Source organism: Theropithecus gelada, chromosome X (assembly GCF_003255815.1).
Source record: "Theropithecus gelada isolate Dixy chromosome X, Tgel_1.0, whole genome shotgun sequence".
NCBI classification, from domain to species: Eukaryota; Metazoa; Chordata; class Mammalia; order Primates; family Cercopithecidae; genus Theropithecus; species Theropithecus gelada.
The window spans coordinates 121,324,936-121,333,615 of NC_037689.1; positions in this window are offsets into that span (position 1 = coordinate 121,324,936).

Here is an 8,680-nt window from a genome sequence, read left to right on the forward strand (position 1 = left end):
AAAAAAAAAAAAAAAAAAAAAGAGAAAGAAAGAAAGAAAGAAAAGAAAAGAAAAGAAAAGAAAGAAAGATGAGGGCTAAGAGCTGAGACCCTTAGCTATGCTAGTATCGACCACCTCATCTATCCTGTAAGCCTGTTCATGCTCTGACCCTTGTGGTTTCTCTCCTTTTTTGAGACGGAGTCTCACTCTGTCATCCAGGCTGGAGTGCAGTGACGCGATCTTGGCTCACTGCCACCTCCATCTCCCAGGTTCAAGCCATTCTCCTGCCTTGGCCTCCTGAGTAGCTGGGACTACAGGCACACTCTACTACCCGGCTAATTTTTTTTTCCACCACCATGCCCAGCTAATTTTTGCATTTTTAGTAGAGACGGGGTTTCACCACATTGGCCAGGCTGGTCTCAAACCCCTGATCTCTAGGTGATCTGCCTGCGTGGGCATCCCAAAGTGCTGGGATTACAGGCATGAGCCACCGCGCCCAACCAAGATTTTCGTTTAAATTCTAAATAGTAACTGTTTGCTTTAGGGCTTACTCAGTTGCTTGCTACTCAAGCCATGGAAGAGCAGACAGGAGGTTGTTCAGAAAAAAATGTATACTAAAAGATGACGTTGGCTTTTTGTTTAGTCTTTTTTTTTATCATGTTAACACAATATCCATCTGAGCCTGTTTTACTAAGGTTTTTAAAAACTATTATCATAAATAAACATTGAACTTATCAGATGCCTTTTTTGGCATATATCAAGAGGATCATGTGGTTTTCTGCCTTTTGTCTATTAATATAATAAAAACTATAAAATTAATATAGTTCATCATACCGAACCATCTCTTAAATTTCTGGAATGAATTCCACTTGGCCATGGTTAGTGCACAATTTTTGTTGTTGTTGTTGTTAAATATCATATCAGGGTTTTTGCAGATATTTATATGTATATATATACACATATATATATGTTTTTTGAGACGGAATCTCACTCTGTTGCCCAGGCTGGAGTGCAGTGGTGCAATCTTGGCTCACTGCAACCTCTGCCTTCCAAGTTAAAGTGATTCTCGTGCTTCAGCCTCCCGAGTAGCTGGGATTACAGGTGTCCGCCACCATACTCAGCTAATTTTTGTAGTTTTAGTAGAGACAGGGTTTCACCATGTTGGCCAGGCTGGTCTCAAACTCCTGATCTCACGTGATCCGCCCGCCTCGGCCTCCCAAAGTGCTGGGATTACAGGCGTGAGCCACCACGTCCGGCCAGCAATATTTTTAAGTTATTTCATCAAACTTATTTTGAGCAACCCCATTTTCTTGACTGATATTTTTTTCCCCTTCCAAACCATCACTATCAGGATACAGAGCCCAAAGACATAGCACAGCCCATCATCCCATGCATGGTCCCTGCTCAGTTCAGGATTCCTTCACATACCATGTCTTGGTCCAACACAAAGGAGCCCTCACACAGTTCACAGTCCTTAACAATACGAGCCAGCAAGGTGGGAAATTACCCTCTGTCTGGTTGAGGATCTTCATACAGACATATGCTCCCCAAATTACTAAGCAGACAATCCTCTGAGCAGACACTAGCAATTCAGCCAAGGTCCAGACCCCTAACACAGTTCGATAGGAGATAGACACCACTCAGCATCTATATCAGGAATGGCAAAGTGGTATCCTTGAGTGGATTCTTGATACACATTGCACACTTTTCTCCACACACAATGTTTCTTTTTTCTTAATAATTTTTTTGTAGAGACAGGGTCTTGCTATGTTGCCCAGGCTGGTCTTGAACTCCCAGGCTCAAGTGATCCTTCTGCCTCAACCTCCCAAAGTGCTGGGATTACAGGAGTATACCACCACACACAGCCCCTTTTCAAATTGAACCAAGACTTAAAAATCAGAATATTTATGGCAGGGCACAGTGGCCCATGCCACCAGTGCTTTGGGAGGCAGAGGTGGGAGATTTGCTTGAGCCCAAGGGTTCAAGACCAGCCTGGGAAATATAGCAAGACCACATTTCTACAAAAAATTTAAACATATTAGTTAGGTGTGGTGGTGTGCACCTGTAGTCCCAGTTACTAGAAAGACTGAGGTGGGAAGATCACTATCATGAGGTCAGGAGATTGAGACCATCCTGAATAACATGGTCTCTACTAAAACTACAAAACATTAGCCGGGTGTGGTGGCGGGTGCCTGTAGTCCCAGCTACTTGGGAGGCTGAGGCAGGAGAATGGCGTGAACCCAGAAGGTGGAGCTTGCAGTGAGTCGAGATGGCACCCCTGCACTCCAGCCTGGTTGACAGAGCAAGACTCCGTCTCAAAAAAATAAATAAATAAAATAAAAAATAAAAATAAAATAAAAAATAATAATAATTTTTAAAAAAGAGGCCAGGCGTGGTGGCTCACGCCTGTGATCCCAGCCCTTTGGGAGGCTGAGGTGGGTGGACCACTTGAAGTCAGGAGTTCAAGGCCAGCCTGGCCAACATGGTGAAACCCCATCTCTACCATCTCTACTAAATATAATAATAATAATAATAATAGTAATATATACTGTTTTATGTCTTTTGTGAGATGGAGTCTTGCTCTGTTGCCCAGGCTGTAGTGCAGTCGCATGATCTCAGCTCACTGCAACCTCTGCTTCCCAGGTTCAAGCGATTCTCCTGCCTCAGCCTCCTGAGTAGCTGGGATTACAGGCATGCACCACCACTCCCAGCTAATTTTATATTTTTAGTAGAGAAGGGTTTCTCCATGTTGGTCAGGCTTGTCTTGAACTACCGACCTCAGGTAACCCACCCGCCTCAGCCTCCCAAAGTGCTGGGATTATAGGCATGAGCCACCACATCCAGCCTATACTGTTTATTTTTCTCTCATATTACAGGTTGTTTTCTGAACCCGTTTCCATGAGGGGTGAGTGTTTCGGGAAAAAAGGGGCAGTGCTAATTTCTTTGTGAAAGTAATTAATATTCCTCTGCAATTAAATGTGTAGATACTCAGAGCCTACAGTATTTGTTCATTTACCTGCTGGCATCTGAACTAGTAATCCTGCTGCTCAGCAACTATCAGACAGTCCTCTCCAAGAATATGGCCATACAGCTACCTATCCAGATATAGGCCTAATCCTCTACCTATATTCAGTCAAAATGAAGACAGCATCCCCAAAAATAGTGGTCATATAGATATCCCCAATTCATTACTCAATAGATTTTGAAACAGGATCTTCATAGATCACGATACATAAACATGCCACTATTTGGCAAATCAGAAGATAATACGTAAAAACCAAAAACCTATATTCATCCTACCCTTTCACTATACATGATACAGTCTGCACTAGACAGATCATTTTTAGAGTGTTGAGACAGACCCTTCACAGTTCATTATATACAAACCTAGAATTATATCTTGTCATGATTTTCTGAACTATGGCATGGATACAGGAACTCGATATATTGATAGCTGTTTCACACTAAGCTGAGTGATGGTATGACAATGGGCTGTAGTCTGAATCCATACACTTACCTTTAGGTAGGTGATATAGTTTGGATCTGTGTCCCCACCCAAATCTCGTGTTGAAAAGTAATCCCCAGTGCTGGAGGTGGGGCCTGGTGGGAGGTGATTGGATCATGGGGACAGTTTCTAATGGTTTAGCACCATCCCCCTTTAGCTGTTCTCGTGATAGAGTTCTCTCGAGATCTGGTTGTTTAAAAGTGTGTAGCTCCTTTCCCATCTCTTTCTTCCTCCTGCTCCAGCCATATAAGACGTGCCTGCTCCTGCTTTGCCATCCAACATGATTATAAGTTTCCTGAGGCCTCTACAGAGGCAGAAGCTGCTGTGCTTCCTGTACAACCTGCAGAACCATGAACCAATTAAACGTCGTTTCTGTATAAATTACCCTGTGTCCAGTATTACTATAGCAATGGAAGAATGGGGGCATCACCTATGGGATTAGTTTTGAACATAGAATATCTTGTATGGTGAGAGCTGATGTATCAATCAGGTTAGGCTAAATTATACCAAGTTTGAAAAATCTTAGTGGTGACCAGGCATGGTGGCTCATGTTTGTAATCCCAGCACTTTGGGAGGCTGAGGCTGGAGGATCAATTGAACCCAGGAGTTCGAGACCAGCCTGAGCAACATGGCAAAACCCATCTCTACAAAAAATACAAAAACTAGCTGGGCGTGGTGGTGCACACCTGTAGTTCCAGCTACTTGGGAGGCTGAGGTGGGAGGATACCTTGAGTCTGGGAGGTCAATGCTGCAGTAAGCCAAGATCGTGCCACTGCACTGCAGCCTGGGTGACAGAGCAAGACTGTGTCTCAAAAAAAAAAAAATCTTAATGGCTTAAAACTACAAAGGTTTATTTTTTGTTCTTGTTACATATCCAATGCAGTTCAGCAGAGAGGCTCTGCTCATCATAGCCATTTAGCAAACTTTGATTAGACAAAGAGTAGCATAACATGAAACAGGCCGGGCACAGTGGCTCACACCTGTAATCCCAGCACTTTGGGAGGCTGAGGTAGGAGGATCACTTGAGGTCAGGTGTTTGAGACCAGCCTGGCCAACACGGTGAAACCCTGTCTCTACTAAAAATACATAAATTAGCTAATTGCAGTGGCCCGTGCCTATAATCCCAGATACTCGGTAGGCTGAGGCAGGAGAATTGCTTGAACCTGGGAGGCAGAGGTTGCAGTGAGCCGAGATCACACCACTACACTCCAGCCTGGGTGACGGAGCGAGACGCTGTCTCAAACAACAACAACAACAACAAAAACTATGAAACAGTTTCTCTCAACCCAGGACTACAAGTAAGCCCAAATCTTACTGGACACTTCTTCTGTCTAGATTAAGGTGTATATCCATATAACTCTTTAGCAAAGGGTAGTCCCTACTCATAATAGGCCCAAACTACATAAGCCTTACTCATGAGCCAGCACTGGACCGGAAAGTCTAAACCCGGCTGGTCACAGTGGCTCACACCTATAATCCCAGCACTTTGGGAGGCCAAGGCAGGCAGATCACCTGAGGTCGGGAGTTTGAGACCAGGCTGCTCAACATGGTGAAACCCTGTCTCTACAAAAATACAAAAATTAGCTGGGCCTGATGGCAGGTGCCTGTAATCCCAGCTACTCGGGAAGCTGAGGTGGGAGAACCACTTGAACCTGGGAGGTGGAGGTTGCAGTAAGTCAAGATCATGCGATTGCATTCCAGCATGAGTGACAGAGCAAGGCTCCATCACAAATAATAATAATAATAATTGATCTGTATATACTTTTGGAATGTTTACATATATAGTCATATCTTATGCAAATAACAAAAATTCTGGCTTATCCTCGCAAAACCTTATGCTATTTTTCCCCTTACTACACTGCATAAGACCTCAGCTACAATGTTGAAGAAAAATGATTGTAATGAGCATCTTTGTCATGTTCATGATCTCAAAGGAAAAACCTTTTGTTTCGTATGATAATGTATGATAATGGCTGTAAGTATGATAAAGTATGATAATGGCTGTAAGTCATTTGAATATCTTTATTAAATTAAGGACTTTTCTTTACATCCCTATTTTGCCATTAGTTTTATCATGAGTGGGATATTGAATTGTAGAAAGTATTTTTTTTCATCTTCTGAGATTACCATATGATTTTGTCTTTTAATATGTTAAGATGACCAATTAAAACAATTGAGTCCTTAATAATAAACCATTCTGGCATTTCTGGGAATAACCCCAACTTATTCAGGATATATTATCCTTTTCATATATTACTGGACTTGGTTTGCTAAAATTTGGTTTAGGATTTTTGCACCTATAAGTGAAATTGACATGTCTGTTCCCTTTTTCAAACTGTTTGTGGGTTCTGGTATCAAGATTATAGTAACCTCATAAAGTGAGTTGATGAATAGCCTATCTATTTCTAGTCTCTGGAGAAGATTGGAACTATTTCTTCTTCAATGGTTTAGTAGAACTCAACTGTAAAGACGTATAGATCTGGAGCTTTACTTTTATTTGAGTTTTCTATTTTTTCCGTATCAATTTTGATAAGTTGTGTTTCAAGGAACTTATCCATTTTATTTACATGTTAGCTTACGACATAAAGTTGGTGATATTATCCTCTTATTATCTATCTCTTAGATCTTGAACCAATAAATTGCTCATTAGTAGCTATTTGATTCTAAACATCTTTTCTTGTGCTTTGATCGCTTTTTTACTTATCTTTAGAAAGTAAAGATAAGGTGGCTGGGCGCGATGGCTCACGCCTGTAATCCCAGCACTTTGGGAGGCTGAGGCAGGCGGATCATGAGGTCAGGGAATCGAGACCATCCTGGCTAACATGGTGAAACCCCGTCTCTACTAAAAATACAAAAAATTAGCTGGGCGTGATGGCAGGCACCTGTAGTCCCAGCTACTCAAGAGGCTGAGGCAGGAGAATAGCGTGAACCTGGCAAGCAGAGCTTGCTGTGAGCCGAGATCGCACCACAGCACTCCAGCCTGGGCGACAGAGCGAGACTCCGTCTCAAAAAACAAACAAACAAACAAACAAACAAAACAAAGGAAAAAAAAGAAAGTAAAGATAAGGTTGGTCTGAATTACCTGGTCTGCCTTCACCTGATGTGGAAGACCTTAAACAGCTCTTGACTTAAGGCTTTCGGGCTGGTAGAAAGATCAGGAGTGGTGCCTTGGGTATGTCCTGTTTCCTAATATGGTGCTTCCAGGTTGTCTTCTTATCATAGTATTCATAGAAATAGATCTTTTGGGCTGGGCATGGTGGCTCACGCCTGTAATCCCAGCACTTTGGGAGGCCGAGGCGGACAGATCACTTGAGGTCAGGAGTTCAAGACCAGCCTGGCCAACATGATGAAACCCGCCTCTACTAAAAATACAAAAATTAGCCAGGCATGGTGGCGCACGCCTGTAGTCCCAGCTACTCAGGAGGCTGAGGCAGGAGAATTGCTTGAACCTGGGAGGCAGGGGTTGCAGTGAGCTGAGATCGGGCCATTGCACTCCAGCCTGGGCAACAAGAGTGAAACTCTGTCTCAAAAAAATAAAAAATAGGCCGGGCGCGGTGGCTCAAGCCTGTAATCCCAGCACTTTGGGAGGCCGAGACGGGCGGATCACGAGGTCAGGAGATCGAGACCATCCTGGCTAACACGGCGAAACCCCGTCTCTACTAAAAAAAAAAATACAAAAAACTAGCCGGGCGAAGTGGCGGGCGCCTGTGGTCCCAGCTACTCGGGAGGCTGAGGCAGGAGAATGGCGTGAACCCGGGAGGCGGAGCTTGCAGTGAGCTGAGATCCGGCCACCGCACTCCAGCCTGGGCGACAGAGCCAGACTCAGTCTCAAAAAAAAAAAAAAAATAAAAAAAAAAAATAAAAAATAAAAATAAATAAGTCTTTTGGGGCACGCTGTGATAAATGGACAGGAAGCTCATAGCCAAAGACAATCAGCCTGGGGGCTCTGCCGTATCAGACCCTGCAGGGCAGTCCTGAGGACTGAGGAGGCCAATACCTTGGGACCCCTATAATCCATAGGGGGAACACCAGTGTGCAGAGGCACACCATTTGGGAAACTCTTCTCTAACTTTCCCCTTCTCTCCTTCCCCAGATAATAGTTCCCTTTTAAGCTGTTACCCATTGAAAAGCCATTCTCCCACACCTGTCCTCATACTCTGTCCTTAGGATGTATGCAATCTCTCCATGGGATCATAAATCTTTGCTCCCCTAATCCTTTCTTGAGTCCTACAAAATCAAGCATCCTAGCTTCCACTGGCTATCAATGGATTTCTCCCATGCCATGGAGAAATGCACGCCCTAGCAATGCAGAGTGGGAAGAGTGACTTTTGTTTCATTAACAAAACTAGAAAGAGACTCGGCCTGGTGCGTCACATCTGTAATTGCAGCACTTTGGGAGGCAGAAGTGGGAGGATCACTTGAGGCCAGAAGTTTGAGACAAAAAAATTTAAAAAAAAAACACACACACAAAAAAACTAGAGACACTGTGTGCTTCTACCATTTCAAAAATGTTTTTTTCCCCCAAAAAGTACCTAAAAATCAAATACACCTCTTCACTGCTTCACAGAGAGCCCTTGAAGCACAGCAGGCTTCAGCACACTGACAAGGGACCACTCTGGTGAGGCTTCATATCTACAAGCAGCTGTATCTATACCAGCAAACTCCTATGCACCTACTCCTATAAGTTTCACACTCACACATACACATCACACAGTGAGACAGGGGACAGACCCCCACACAGACCTAAGCTCATGCCCACAGAATAACTCAGACCACAAACAGATACCACATGGCCTGGCTTAACCCTGTACCCACCCCATGGCTCTTCAAATAAGAGTGAACCATGGTATACATCAGAGCCAATACGGGTACCACCAGGACACAGTCTCCCACTCAGGTTGCATCTATGCCTCTATACATACCAAGCATATCATGGAAATGCCAGGCCTGAGACCCACACACACATACACAGACAAACACACACTTGCTGTAACATAGCAGCTACATGATGGCCCTCACTAAGAATGAGGCCCATGCACCATCCACTCCCCAGCACACACAAATGCAGCCCTTGTTCCACAGAGGAGACACTCACACACCAAAGATCAGCACAGAATGTGATAGCCTCCAGGCAAACTCACTATACCATCACTCACCATATAAGAAATCCTCATTGGAGCGAGACCTCTGTAATGA